The following is a 15,357-nucleotide window of genomic DNA, read 5'->3' as shown; positions in this document are numbered from 1 at the left end:
GTCACCTATGAAAACAGCTGCAGATCCTTTACAACCACTGGCACTGACTGCTGCACACTCACATCAGCTTTCCCAGTCTCTAGTCTTGCTACTCAGGTAATCTAAGGCCACCAGAACAGCCATGGGTGTAATAAGAACCAATGGCTCTTTGTTGGGATGGAGGGAATCAATGATTCTCCCATGCCATGGTGTTGATTCTCTAGACACAGCTCCTTTCTCCATTCTCCTGGCTCTTCACTTGGCTCTTTGCCTCAGTTTAGATAGCAAATTCCATGCTCTAAATCAGGTGCAATCTCACTAGCCTCAGCCTTTCCTAAATGCTCTTCCCCCTTCTTCCTCTCATGCCTGGGGACTATCCTGTCCCTTGGTCTGTTCACAGTGTAGGTGGAACTGGTTTCAATCTCCACCAGACACCACCTGCAGCAGTTCCATAACACTCCAAGTCAGGAATGGGCAGGTATTCTGAGCTCCTATTTGGCCACTGACTCCTTCTATCATCCCCAAAGCCACTTCCATTGACAAAAATATTCTTAAAATGGCATTCACACTTCCCAAGAAGCCCTGGAAAGCAGCTTCAGCCATCATGAGCTTATCCAACCTACACAGATGCCAGAGAATAACTTTTATTCTGGGTAAATTCACCTGTGCCAACATGGAAATCCCAGCTCCCTTCGTTGTGCTGGGCCCAACTGAGTGTGGGAGGCTCACCCCAGCACAGCCAAGATTCCCTGGAAATGGATGCATTAGGATGAGTAAGTGAGGAAAAGGACATGAGGGCACTGTCATCAATTCAGGTTCCTGTGCATATTTTAGACCATTCTGTTGCACTTTTCACATGCAGCATGGAATATTTAATATTCATGGGACTCCATGTGGTCCTCAAGATGTCTACCCAGCAAACTATAAATTCTGCTCTATAAGCAGTAACTTTGATTTAACACTGCTGGTGTCTATTCTTAAATCAGCTTCAATGTCTCCAACTCCATGCCATCATATGCCTGTTTCAGCAAGTGATGCAATGATTCACAGTGAGCAATCTGGGTCATCAAATAATCTATTGCCTCACCTCAGTTATTATTTTTAATTGGTGATTTATGCCTTTATGATCAAAGCAGATTAAAAGCCTAGCACAGCATATTTCAGCGTGTGGTGCATAGCTACAACTTCTAGGATGTGGGTTTGAGTCCATGTGTCTTTCTCAAGTCCAGGATTGACTGACACATCACAAAATGTCACTTCATTGGGAGACAAACAGAAATAATCCAAGCAGAACAATTTTTATTGGTAAAGTGGAGCAGAGAAATATCAGGGTCACTTATCATTTTGTATGTGGGGAAGATGCAATGAAATCTTTATCGGAAAATTCTCTCTGACAGGAATGCACTTAATCTTGTCAGAGATAACACAGCCACAGTAATATAGTGCTTGATATTGATAATAGCTACAGTAGATAGCCCTACCCAAACATGCTGTTTCAGCAGTTCACAAGGCTTAAACTACTTTATGTCAAATCCTTTGAAGATTTCATTTCTCCCTATTTTTTGCCAGAAAAATCCAGTATCCAAGCATTTATAATGTGCCCATTGCAATTTTTCAGACTTAATATAGAGCACAGAAGGTGCCATGTGCTCTAGAGCACACAGATTTTGTATAGGACTCTTGCACCTTCAGAAGCTGCTTCTGCAGGACAGGCAGAAGGTTGATTTTGATTTTGAGAGGTTCAAAATGGTGGATGGGATTCCTTCAACAGGCAAAATGCAGAAATGCTCATACCACTTGACTTATAAGTAGCTTAAGCTTTTGAAAACAAAACTGACTTTGAATTCCTCCAGAAAGACTTATTTGTTCTTGTTGCCACACCAGTGACTCCTCAGGAAAATGTAAGCACAGCCAGTAACCTCTACAGAGGGAACATCCCAGTCTGGTGACATCCTCAGTTCCAGGGCAGGAAATGTTTCTGTAAATGAAGCCATGATTTGTGTAGTGTTTCATATATTGCTTTCAACTATACTATAATAGTTAAGAGACCTTACCTTTCAGTTACTTGACTGTAAGAAATCCAAACCAGCCTCTTCTGGCAGATACATGTTAATAAATACCTCAAATGTTGACATCTCTACATTCCTCTCAGTGAATCTCTATTCCGTGTTTCATTACCAAATTTTTTTGTGATGTCGATTTTAAATCCTCCTTGCTTGCAACCAAAATCCATCAATTCTCATCACATTCTCCAGAAATCTGAAAAACAAGTTATTCTTGGTAGCAGTCCTCTGTGTATTTGAAGACTAGAGCTACTCCTTCTCAGTCTTTTCATATTTAGGCTTGAGCAAGTGTTGATCTCAATCTCTCCAGGTTACATTTTGTATTTACAGCACTATTCAGCTCCAGAGCTCTACATAAGTGCCTACCTATAGCTCTGTACATAGAATCCAGGTGTCTGAGATCCCAATGTAGTTAACAGAGTTTAGAGAATGATTCTATTCAACTTAAAGCAGATATCTCCAGTGACTATTTTGCCTTCATCTTCATCAGCTATGAGAGCTTAGACATCTGCTTTGCCTGCAGATGCTTACACTGTAGCCACAAAATCCTAGGAATCTAAACCAGATATCAAATGATCCCCATATAATTTTTATTGTTTTCCACTGAACTGGTGGACTCAAACCTCTGGGGCAGCTTCAAGCCCTCACCACTTGGCTTGTATCTCTCAACAAATGCATTCTAAGAGTTTTCCCCAAAATATGTTATTTACACCATACATATGTATAATAAGTTATTTGTAGCTCAGACAAACAATTCAGAAGACTCCTGTCCTGAAAACATTAAATTGGCAGGAATTTTCAGCCAGGGATTTTTTTAATGGCAGATATCGCAGGCCTAGGAATTTTAAAAAAGGTTAAATCTGGGGCTGGGGAGCAGTTTCAATGCTCCACCAGCCTGAAAACAATTATAGTCATACTGGCAATCCTCCTGACCTTTCCACAGGGCCAGATGCATTGTAATACAAGCAGGAGGACCATACAGCTACATAGCTGTGTCCTTATCAGGGAATGTGGGAATATCCTTCTGGTCCTGATCCAGGTGGATCTTAGCCTGTCTTATCCCCAGATGAAGCTCTGAGGCTCTCCCTCCTGTGGAAGAGTTTTATGTGGATACTGCCACTCCCACAACCTGAGCAGCCTCCAGACTGCTGCCATCACTGCCTGTGCTACAGAAATGCAGAGCCCAGAACAAGCACACTCTGAGGGGCAGATCCTGGGCAGGCACTTACAGGCAAAATAGACTCAGCAACAACAAATAAACAGAGAAAAACTTTGCCTGGTCCAGGGTCCCCAGTCTGGGATGATATGTAAAAAACATTCCTGCATCTCCTCACTCTCCCTTCCTTGTTCTATACACACATTACCTTGCTCTGTGGCCAGTTTACCCACTGGGATCAGTCCCAGCTCCTGGCAGCTGCATCTGTAATGGGAAGAAAAGCAAGCCAGTGCATGTTAACTGGCAGCATATTTCTGCAAGATGAGATTGGAAGTGACTTCAGCAATAGCTGCCAACTGAAGCATCCTTGACTGTAAATAAGGAAGAAAATTTCATTTTCATCTGTGCTCCCCTACAGACCAAAGTGCCTGATTGATGTTCCTAAAGAGCATCTAGAAAGCAGGTCCTGCTACAGTCACCTGTGGGACAGGAAAGGGCAAACCACACCTTGCCTCTCCAGGTTGCTTAGAACAAATTTATCAAACTGTGATTTTGATTCGCAGAGCTGAGCTTTAGTGTGGTGGCCTGTTAACCATGTGATTCTGTACGTTCCCCCTGTTCCCTCCCTAGCCTTGGCTACTCCCTCAGTTTCTCCGTGTTTGTTCTGTACCCCAACCCCGCCCAGGGACCGCCCCTGGGCCCCTGACAAAACCACCCCGCACCCAGACCCCATGGTCTCTGTACCTCTGAACATCGTGGGGACAAGATGTGATTAAAGCCATCTCAAACCCTCATGAGAGACCCTTCTCTGCCTTCTTTACCAGCACTGCCCTGTAACCCTGCTGTGTGCCGGAGCAGATCTCAGGGCTGTCCGAAATGGACTCCGGGGTGCGACTGATCGCATGGCCCGAGGAAACCCTCGCTGAGCTCTCAGGGAGCAGCAGCCTGCTAGGCAGAGTCCAGTGGTTACAACAACAGTTCAGCATCCCCTGCTTCAAGCTGAAGCTCCCCTGAAGACAGGGATGAGGAAGAGAATGAAGCCCCCATAATCCAAGGGGAAAAGCTCAGAGACCTGGTGTGCCACCAAAGACACACACAACTCTACAGGGCCAGGTGGGACCCACTCACAGATACTGAGGGAGCTGCTGGAAGTTATCACTGGGAAAATTTCCGTCATTTACCAGCAGTCCTGGCTAACTGGGGAGGTCCCAGTTGACTGGAAGTCAGCAAATGTGATGCCCATCTACAGGAAGGTCCAGAAGAAAGATCCAGGGAACTACAGGCCTGTCAGCCTGACCTCAGTGCCAGGGAAGGTCATGGAGAAGATCATCTTGAGTGCCACATGGCACACAAGGACAAACAGGGGATCAGGATCAGCCAGCAGGGCTTTAGGAAAGGCAGGTGCTGCCTGGCCAACCTTATCTGCTTTTGTTACAGGGTGACCCACGTAGTGGGTGAGGTACAGGCTGTGGATGTGGTCTACCTGGACTATAGTAAAGCCCTTGACACTGTCTCCCACAGCATTCTCCCGGAGAAACTGGCTTCCCATGGCGTGGATGGGTGTACTGTTCACTGGGTAAAAACCCATCTGGATGGCCAGGCCCAGGGAGTGGTGGTGAATGGAGCTTATTTGAAACATCTTGGAATGGAAAAATAAGACAGTTTTCAAGGGTTCCAAAGTATTTTTAAAATTATTTCTTCTTCCTTTTTTTTTTTTTTTTTTGCCTTATTTTTCACCCTGAATGCATTTATTTTGAGATGGAAACCTAGAAAGGATGCTTTGTCCTGCCCAGAACAAACTGATCTCTGGGAAAGAAAGGTGATGTCAATGGTGCAGTTACACAGGCAGTTCTTCCTGACCCTCCACAAAACCAGGTACTTGACCTAACCCTCTGCCTGTGAAAGTCTTCCCAGCATCACCAGCTTCCTGTACAGGCAGACCTGGCTGGGATATCACGTGTGGCAGCTGGAGCTGAAAGAGCCATTGATTTCATCTGCACTGAAAAGGACTCCATGCTCCACTTGATTTTAGTGCTGCTTTTGTGCAGAAATCTTTAGACTTGTTCTGCATTATCTCCACACATAAAAACATATCCTGCCTTGAATTACAAATGCCAATAGTCCAGGTTTAAGAGATAACATTTTTGGATCAAGGCACCAGCTCGCTGTAAAAGATGTATGGGTATGAATCCATCACACCCTGCTGAGACATCTCATGATTGCTCTGGTTCAACAAACTGGACGTGGAAGCATGGGGCAGTCAGGAACTTTGTTTTGTCTTTGACACATTGAATTTCATGGAGGTACTGATATTCAGAAATAAACCAGCAAAATTCTTGACCAGAGGGGAAAAAGGTTGCAAGTTTAGTCCTGACACATGTGCAAACATCTAAAGTACTGCAAATCCTATAAACCAAGCCACAGAGCAAAGGCAGGAACAGAGGAAGGTTTGGGGGCTCAGTGGCTTTGCCCCAGAAATCCCACATGTTTCAAACCATGGATGCAGTTGGCTCACAGTGCACCTCAGTTCTTCCACCTGTAAACTGAGAACAGAAACACTGCTGGGCTTGTGAGATACTGCAGGGTTTATTTTACTAACTATTGAAAGATAATCTGAACATGGGAAAGTGATAATTCAAGATTCACAAAGCACCCAAACCTTTTTACCAAACCCAGATGTGAGAGAAGGGAGAAGCTGTGATAAGAGAAAACCTACAGAGTCTTCACAAACTTTTCAAGACAACAGACACAGAATTCTTCCTGTGTGAAACCACAGCTCCAGCAGGAAATAATTGGGGTCAAACTGTTGAAGTCAATGAGTGTCATCCCACAAACAGCAAAGAGCTTTGGGTCAGGCTGTTAAGGAGCAGGCACTTGAGCACAGGAGCATCACATAAGCAAATGTGCTTCTCACTGGAAAACACCCCTTACATACAGCTCTGCTGACTTCAGAATTAAAAACGAGACTTTGTTTTTTTTTTTAAAGCAGATGTTTGCCTTTCCACTGTAGCAGGAATTCATTGTAAGGGAAGCTGAAATATTCTTCTATCAGTGTGCCCAAACTTTTTCTGGAGATCAGATAGGCAAACGAGCTCAACAAAACCCAATTTCTTACACAGAAAATCTATTCCAAGTCTTTAAATGTTGTTGTAAGTTTGGAAAACAATAGTCATGACAGGCTGGTGATATTAAAATTACTGTTTTGAAAAGAAAAAGCAAGGCTGAAAGAGCACATATCTTTGTCTAAGAGCTCCCTCTAGCTCATCAGATAGTGTTCAGTACCACAGAACTGTATCTTGCACCACAGAGCAACACTGCACATATGCAAGTTGGACTTTACAGAAAAGTATTGCAGTACAGAGTATATGCAGTTTGAAAATCTACTTCTCATCACTCCCATAGGATCGAGAACAATAAATACCAACCAGTAAGACATTAAGTTCAGTTTCCTGAGACTTTTGAGTTTACTTTCCTTAATGTTAAATCCAACCTGGCTTTAAGAGTTTTTGCCACTTCTTGAAACTCTCTCAGCATCTTACACCAAAAAAAAAAAAAATATCTCAGCTCTCAATATTGTTGTGCCAATCTGTGTAATGCAGCCAATTTTGCTCTGCAGGTTCACCAGGAGTGGAAGAGCAGATATTGCTCAATTTCCTTGAAACCATTGCAGGCAGGACTTCTTCAAATGCACCTGGCAGCACCTGAGTTACTGTCTCTGGTTCTCCAACACCCACATGCCCAGCAGCAACACCCCTGCACAGCAGCAGCCATCCCACCTTTCCCACTGTCTTCTCCTTGTCCTCAGGTAGGAAGCTGGTACCACAGAATGATTGCAGTGGCTGCTGGAGGGACAGGAAAGGTCAGAGAAAAGATGAAAACAGTTGATTTTCCAGAGGGCAAAGAAGGTTACAGCCCTGGAGATCATGGGGATGGGGCCACACTCCCACATCCAGCACCTGCAAAGGCTGGACCACGCTGCTGCAAATGCTGAAGGCTCATGCTGGGCTTTAATTCACTGCCAAGGACCTCAGCACAGTTTATGCAGAAAATAAAGTACAGCTGCCCTACATTGCTTCATTGAGCAATAGAGAAACTGGTTTCTCAGTCAGCTGCATCTGTCTGGGGGTGATGTCTGAACAGAGAGCTGGGTCTGGATATTTGTCAGAGCTGGACAGAGCTGTGGTAACAACTGGGAAGGGTCCAACAATGGGAGCAGGCAGCCTCTTCCTCCTTCTGCATCATGGGGTATAGGCAGCACCATGTGAGACCATGATGGGGAGTGACTGGGGGTCTCTAACACCATAAATCCACATTCAGACAGTGACATGTACTCCAGTCTCTGCCAGTTTTAACCCTTTGTGGAGTTTCCCCAAACAGACACTGTTTCACAGAAATCATCATAGTTGTTCTTCTTGATTTATGAGCCTTGAATGAACGACCCATAAAGAAAGTAAATGGAAGTAAGGCTTGGAGTAAATGTCTTGAGACAGATCAGTTCCTGCCTCCTCCCAGTCCCCCACCAGCCTCAATTCAGTATTTCTCTTTGTTAGGGCAATGTAACTGGAATCACCACAAGACTTTCATTTTTAGCTTTATACAACTTTCCCTCAGAAATAAGTCCTACCTCAACAGAAGAAAGTCAAAACAGGAAAAGCTAAATTTATTAATCATTCCAAGCTGGATTAAGACACTTATTTTTAGTTACTAGCTCATCCTGTGTGTGAATATGCACAGCGCCCACACTCAGGCCTTGTCTCCAAACAAAATCCTGGTTAAATACCTACTACCAGCCAAGGAGAGCTTTTTGTTCAGAATAGCAATCAGACTTAAAGATTAACTGCAAAGAAGTTTCCTTCATCTAAACTTAATTAATGTGCATCCTTATCAGGTTTTAGAAAATTGCTGAGAAATCACAAGCTCTGTACAAGAAGAAAGTTTCTAGAAGTAGAAAGGTCTAGGGTTTCCTTTCTGGTAGAAAAAGATTAAAAATTTTGTTCCTATATAATCTGTAATTGTCCAATAAATTGCAACTATCTGATTTTCTGTTAAAGGCCAAAAGGCAAGAATTCAAATGGAAATGTCTTCTATCACTATGTTCTGTACATAAAGTAATGTATCAATGCAATAAGGAAGTTAATTGGTTTCATGTTGCTTAGAGAGCACATGGAAAAAAATTAAAAGGACCCAATTGCTATCTCTAATTAGAATTTCTGAGGAGCAACATTGTAGTGATGGATTGTCAGCTTCCTCAGGCATTTCCTACTCATGCCAGTCAAATTCATGCATTCCATTTCCAATTAGTACTTTTAATTCCCTTTCTCATAACTACCAAACTGGGGCTGGTTGCTAGTTTATTTTAGTTCACCAGGATCTCCCAATGAGCAGCTGGGCAACTGGGTAAATCCCTGTGTTGCAGTGATGGCCAAACACTGCTACATGGAGTATTTCTATTATGAAATTAAACCCATTACAGTTGTCATCTAGGACAGTACTTCTAGAGGAGAAAATAAGTAGGCAAAAAATAACAAAAATATTTTGAAAACAATATGGCTGTCATAAGACATTCAAATACATGAGAAGGCTTTCATGAATATCTCTGCTTTACTCATAGGGTCTCCTGGAAATTTGGGCTGGATTTGGTTATTAAGTACAGTCTCCTTTTACTGCATTGAATCCACACAGGAGGCTGTCAAGTCAAGCGCCACAGAAGGGTAAACTGATCCAGTGGAAGATGTCCCCATCCACTGCAGGGGGCTTGGACTAAATGACCTTTAAAGGTGCCAACCCAAACCATTCTATGATTCTGTGGTCAGGTGTCCCTCCTGAGTACCAAACTATGAAAAAGCCAAACTTATAAAAAAGCAAGAAATTAGAAACTATCTAACACAAATTCACACTCACTGTGGTTTTTTCTTTCCTCCCACTCCTCCCCCACACAGCCCAGCCAAGCAATGGGAAACTCTTGCCACCTGGCAGCTTTCCCGAAGTTAACTGGTTCTATTGAAAGCCAGAGGGGTTCCTAGAAGGGGCAGCACAATTCTGATGGTAATGGAGACCTTTCTTGGGACAGAAGACCCCTTGGCCTGGGAGCTGGGTGCTAATGAGGTGTTGAGTGTGGTTTGTGGGGTGACAAGTAGCACAGGGTGTCTGTGAGCACACAACAGAGAGGCTGTTCAACACAGGGACAGCGTGTTCTGTCTGTGGCAAAGCTGACAGACTCCAGGGCAGGTGTAAGTAAGAGCTGTTGGCTGGTACATGCAGGCAGAACTAAAACATGTTGTTCTACAGATGTACTGAGCTATTTCTCCCTGCTCTTTGGTCATGCTCGCTGCAAAATGTCTTGGCCTTGGAATTTTGAATTTTTCTAAACTCAGTTTTCTGCAAAAAAGGACAACACACCACCCTGCTACCTCTAACCATTTACTGAAGGGTTTTTTTTTACTAGATGTGTTCTAACCAAAGACATAAATGTTAACTATAGAAGACAACAGCTATGCAGTCATTCCTGTGGCTGCGAAAAGGTGCAGTGGGCTCTGTGCTCTGTAGCATTTCTGTACATAGAGTGTTATTGTATACATGACCTAAATGGGATGTGAACTGCAGCTGTGCATCAAACACTGGTTCCAGCTCTTCCTGACTACACTGGCCACAAGCTGCTAATTAACACCTGCCAGGTTCAGGATTCTACACAGGCAGCAGAGAAGAACTGAGACCACTCTTTCCCAGACAACCTGCAAGATCCCCTTGGATATTGAATCCTCCTATCCCACTGCAGCTCCTAAACCATGCTCTTCTGAAGATGACAAAATTAGAAGATGAGGCCCAAGCAGCCTTCCCAGACCCAGTTTAAACCACTACTGAACATTATATTCTGTATTTGATCTCTAATGGGACAGCGAGCACTGGACAGTGGCAGGTGGAATCATTACTGAGAGCTGGGGATCCTGCTACAACTGATGAGAGACATACTTTGACTGTATAAATGGCATATAAAAGTGGCAACATCTGTCCATCAGATTCCCAATTATCAACATTTCCTGAAAGCTCTACTCTACTGAAATGGAGAGCACAAACCAAGTCCAGGACTTTGGGCTGCCTCCACACCTCCATCAAGCGCCCCAGTCAAATTTCAGCAAAGATCATTGAGGTGTATGACAGCTTTTTTTTACCGTCTTCAAAATCCCTGAAAAAGTGTACCTATTAATACCTGGACATTTCACTCTTCTGAGAAGTATTACTAAGGTATCCTTTCAAAAGAAATTGTTACAGCATACAGGGATTTCTAATTCAACTCAGGCAGCGCTAAAGCAGAATTAAGCACTATGATACATTAAATAGAAATGACCTTGGAAAAAAAAATGGTTGGCAATATACCAGAAGCACTTTACTTGCACAAAAAAATCAGAATAATGAAGGAAATTGCTGTTCAGTATTTGACTTTTCAGTATATATGACTTTTGCACCTCGTAGGCTAACCACAGTAGTGCAATTCCATTTGCTTATACAAATGTTAGGTCAGGAATAATAAATTTGCATCAGTTAAAACTTCATGCAATGAAGTGGCCAAAAGCTTGGAATTTTTTAAATTATCAAGTGTAATGACAGGATCCTAACACTACAAGTAGGATTTAAAACTGACTAAAAAGCAGGAGCCAGCAGGTTAATGCAGACTCTTCATGATGGTAGTGGTGGATGCCTGTTAGGAAATTCTTCATACAACCTGTTTTCATCAAAATTAGGGAAACCAAATATTTTCACATTCTTATCCAAGTTAAGCACAACAACAAATAAATCAGCTTTTTTTTAAAGCATTTGAACTTTTAGCAACTTCCTTAGAGAAAATTACAGAGCAATAAACATATTTTACCTATGGATCACACAGGATAAATCTTCTCCCACATTATGAACCTGCACAGCAGCTCAGGTTCTTGGTGAGGATCACCAGAAGTCCTGCAGTAATCAGCAGGACACAAGGTAGTGCTATGATAAACCTAGCAATCTCCAAAAGAAGATGGGCACAGAATTGGACCCAGCAGGCACACGGACCTGTGGAGCAAATGCATGCAACCAAAACAGCATCAGGTGCCCACGGGCTTTAGATTAAATGTCGGTACAACCCTCCTTCCCATCCCTCTGTGCCCCACAACTCTTTGTGCTCAAATTCAACACAATCCAGACTAATGTGGCTATTTGGAGTGAATTAACACTGGTTTTCACTCCCTAAGAAAGCTCTTACAGTTACACCTGACTATCATAACAGCTTGACTAACAGAATTGCACTGTGCTCCCAAGCAAGAGGATAAACTGAAACACCTTCCCCAGAACCAGTGAGGGGCAGGAGATCCTGTTCTCAGCCACTGTTGTTGATTTTCTGGTTTTAGGTTGGAGAAAACACATTGCTTGATCCTGGCTGCTGCCTTCTCTCCAGTGCATGGTTTCCATAGGTGACTCCTTCCCAAACATCCCAGGCCCTGCTGTCAGAACATCTATTGTCAAGATCCTTCCCAGCCAAGGAGGTAAGAGACATTTGCCCCTGTGTGCAGACTGGTGTCTCACAAACTTTGTTCTAAAGCTGCCAACAAATAAACAAATAAATGAACATTATTCAGGAGCATTCACTTGTGAAATATTGGTCTCCTTCAACCACTGACATCCCCTAGCCACTGTACACATTCAAATGACACCATCACAGCACATGGGAAATCCATGTGATGGATTTCCAGATCTAGAAAATGGTGGTGTCCTGAGAAGCAACACTGTAGTTCAAAAGGACCAACAGTTGAGCTGCTCCTGTTACTTCTGTCAGTGATTCAGGAAGAGGGAGCACAGACTGAGCTGCTCCACTTTCCCTGATGCATTCACAGAGAAAATTTTCCTGCAAAGAACCTGAAGGCCCTGTGATGTGCCCAGCACTCCCAATCAATGCAGCAGAAAGACAAGTGTGGGGAGTCCAGCAAATTACCCACCTGTAAACAATTTAATTAGAAGGCTCTCCTCAGAGTAAAGTGCTAGGAAAATGGCAGCCCAGAGTAAGAGAATATTGACAGCCCTGAGTGTGAGCAGGGAAAATGCTCTGGTCTGGGATTGGAGAGGAACCTTTGATGCTTTACCACCACCACTGACCCTTTGTACTTCCTACAACAAGTCATTTACTGTCCTCTGCTTTTGCTTCTCCACCTGCGAAGAGGCCATCAAAATTTAGTCACCTTGCACAGGTCTTGATTTGCAAAAAGAAAATCCACATGTAAGTGGAGGGTGTCATTCCTGTGACACAGAATTTTTTCTCTGCTATGAGCCTGCCCTTTTTAACCTTACAATTCATGATGTGGCTGGAAGAGCCGGTAGAGCGGTACAAATAATTGTAGGTAACAGCACTTGCCTTTTGCTTCTTCAGAGTCATTCTTCCTGGGTTAACTTACTTCACCAGGAATCACATCTTTGTGAGGAGGGCCTTGGGGTGCACCTCAAAATTTGAAGGCAGTTGACACACAGGGTTTGATGTCAAAGGCAATTGCGGTTGTTCACTGCAGAGGAGCAAACCTGGCTGAAACAATGGGACACTTGACAATAATTTTCAGTGTGCAAGACAAACAGCTGGATACTGTGCAGCTGAATGGCTGGAATGATAGATGGCAACTGTATAATAACAGCCATCACACAGCAGCTGAGAGCAGGGAACAGAAGCACCACGTTTGGTTTTACAGCACCAATGAAAACACCAAGTTGGACTTGCCCACATGTTCTGAACAGCAAGTGCTAGACTGATCACAGTGATGCTTCAGACTGGCTAAAAGGGATTTTTTGAACTGTTGGCCAATGGATTTGGCACTCTTTATATGTCTAAAATTTATATGAAGGTAATGCTTGTGTCTTCCAAGTTCTTAACTTCTCCTCCTGCTGCACCAACAGCAAACAGATCACACAGGGACTTTAGCCCACACCACAGGAACCACGGTACAGCTTTTTTACCAAGACGTTTAGCAACACGTCACCTTTGTGGAAGGACAAGAGAAGGACCACCAAGCTGGGTATTGTCATTCAAAGCCCTGCCAGTACGTATCACATTCCTCATCAATCCCACTGGTAACCAGAGATGTCCAAAAGAGTAGGCCAGCTGTTCAAAAAGCTGCATGCAGCGAAGCCATGGTGTGGCTGTCCCAGGTCTTGTAATTCTCATCAAGATTATCATTAAAACAAAATATCAGGTTCAATGTAACAGTGTTCCTTTGGCACCTCCCATCTTAACATCCATTTAGCAAACAAATACAGATGGAACAGGCTCCACTGGCTGCCCTCCTTCCCCACAAGGAGTGGTCAGGATTTAGTCCCAATCTTCTTTCAGTGTGCTCACAGTTTAACTTATTGCTCTCCTTGTCATCTGTCTGCTTCTTCTTAGAAGCTCTAATTCATGGTTTGGAAAAGGTTAAAGCACTAAATGATATTAAATGAATTCATAAAGCTATTTAGGAGTTTGTTCTTTGAGTGGCAAGAAATGCAGACCCAGAAACAGGAATTACAGTCACTGATGAACTAACAGTTGCCTTTAAGATAAGGAAGATGAAGCCCCAAATCTGAACTATTATTGAACTCCAAAGCTGTAATAAATGCCTTGTTTGATGTCCCCAGCACTCAATAAATCACAATACAGCAAGTCATTGCAGTCCTGTTTGTTAGAAGGAAGAGATGCTGACAGCTCAGTGAAGATAAAAAGCAAATAACATTAAAAGCAGATTCATGAAACAGAAATATGGAAGGACCCAAGAATAGCTACAGTCCAGGAGTAAAATGATTTCAAAGACATCAAAAGAAGATCTTTAAACATAAGCAGTACTGTCACAGAAACAACAATGTCAAATGAACCTTTTCAGCTCTGACACTGCACATCAACTCCATGCCTTTGAAAAAATGTAATATTCACACACACAAATTACATTGGGGCAGCTAAAATACAGCATCACAAAGTACTACTGAATAATGAAGAAAGGATGCATGGAAAGAATAAACACTCACAGTTTATTTGATCATGATGGTTACACTCAATTTAGTGCTACTACCAGCTGGTAACTGGTAAATGGATGTCTGAATCGACTCAAAATTCAGGGCAGCATGAAAACATTACCAGAAATTTCATTAGGAAATGCAGGTTCTTTCCCTGCTTCTAGAAGTAAACTCAGTCTTTCAGAGATTTTAGTCCTAACTTGATCCTCTCAGGACTCAGAAAAAGCCTGCTGTTTCTGAAGAAAGGTTAGCAAATGTCTGTCCTCGTCAGAGACTGGATATACCACCAGAAAATTTAAACCCAAGCTTGTGACATAGATTTGAGTTGAAGAAAACTCTTCTCATCCAGTTTCAGCTGCATGTCTTGATCTCACTGCATGGAAAGAAACAAGCAGAACCATGGAGTCATTTCCCTGACCTATTTCAGACCTGTGTGAATTACACTCAGCAGTACACACTTCCCTCCTAGGATTACAAAAGGAGCCAAAACTGATGAGCTCAGGTTCAGGTATCTGAGAATCATAAAGTGGAAGAAATTAATTCTGTCCTAAAAAAACAGCATGTCATCTCAGGATTATAACCCTGTTTTCTCAGCACACAACAGTGAGTTATCTGAATACCCACTAAGGATTCAGGAATATCAAACATGAGGAATACCCTCCTCACAGAAGAGCTGACATCTTCAGGAGGAAAAATCGTAAATTCTTCATGATACCCTTCCCCCCTTCCAGAAGGATTTGCTCACATCTAGCTCCACTCTGCTGCCATTCACAGAGCTGAAAAACCTGACAGAATGGTCAACAAGACCAAAAACCAGAGAGCTCTAGAGCAAGAGAAGCTCGTGTTGAGCAGTTGTGCCAGGCTGCCATACGTTTGCCTTCCTAGTCAGCACTCACCATTCCCATGATGGTATCAGAGATCATCTGGATGGAAGAAAATTAGTATCTGTTGTTAATTACTGCCATGGAGGCCTGGGAGAGTGCCGAATGCACCTTTGGCAGTACACAGCATTGGTCAAAACATTAGATTTACTGGAGCTCACAAAACCAAAATAGCACTTTGACCAAACTTTCAAGAGGATTTAAATTAAATGAAAACTTATTAAAAAAAAAAAAAAAAACAAAAACAGAAAAACAAACTATAGAAATCCTGAAAGCACTT

The sequence above is a fragment of the Coloeus monedula genome (genome assembly GCF_965178545.1).
Source record: "Coloeus monedula genome assembly, chromosome: 1".
NCBI lineage: Eukaryota > Metazoa > Chordata > Aves > Passeriformes > Corvidae > Coloeus > Coloeus monedula.
Note: the sequence above shows the minus strand (reverse complement) of the source record.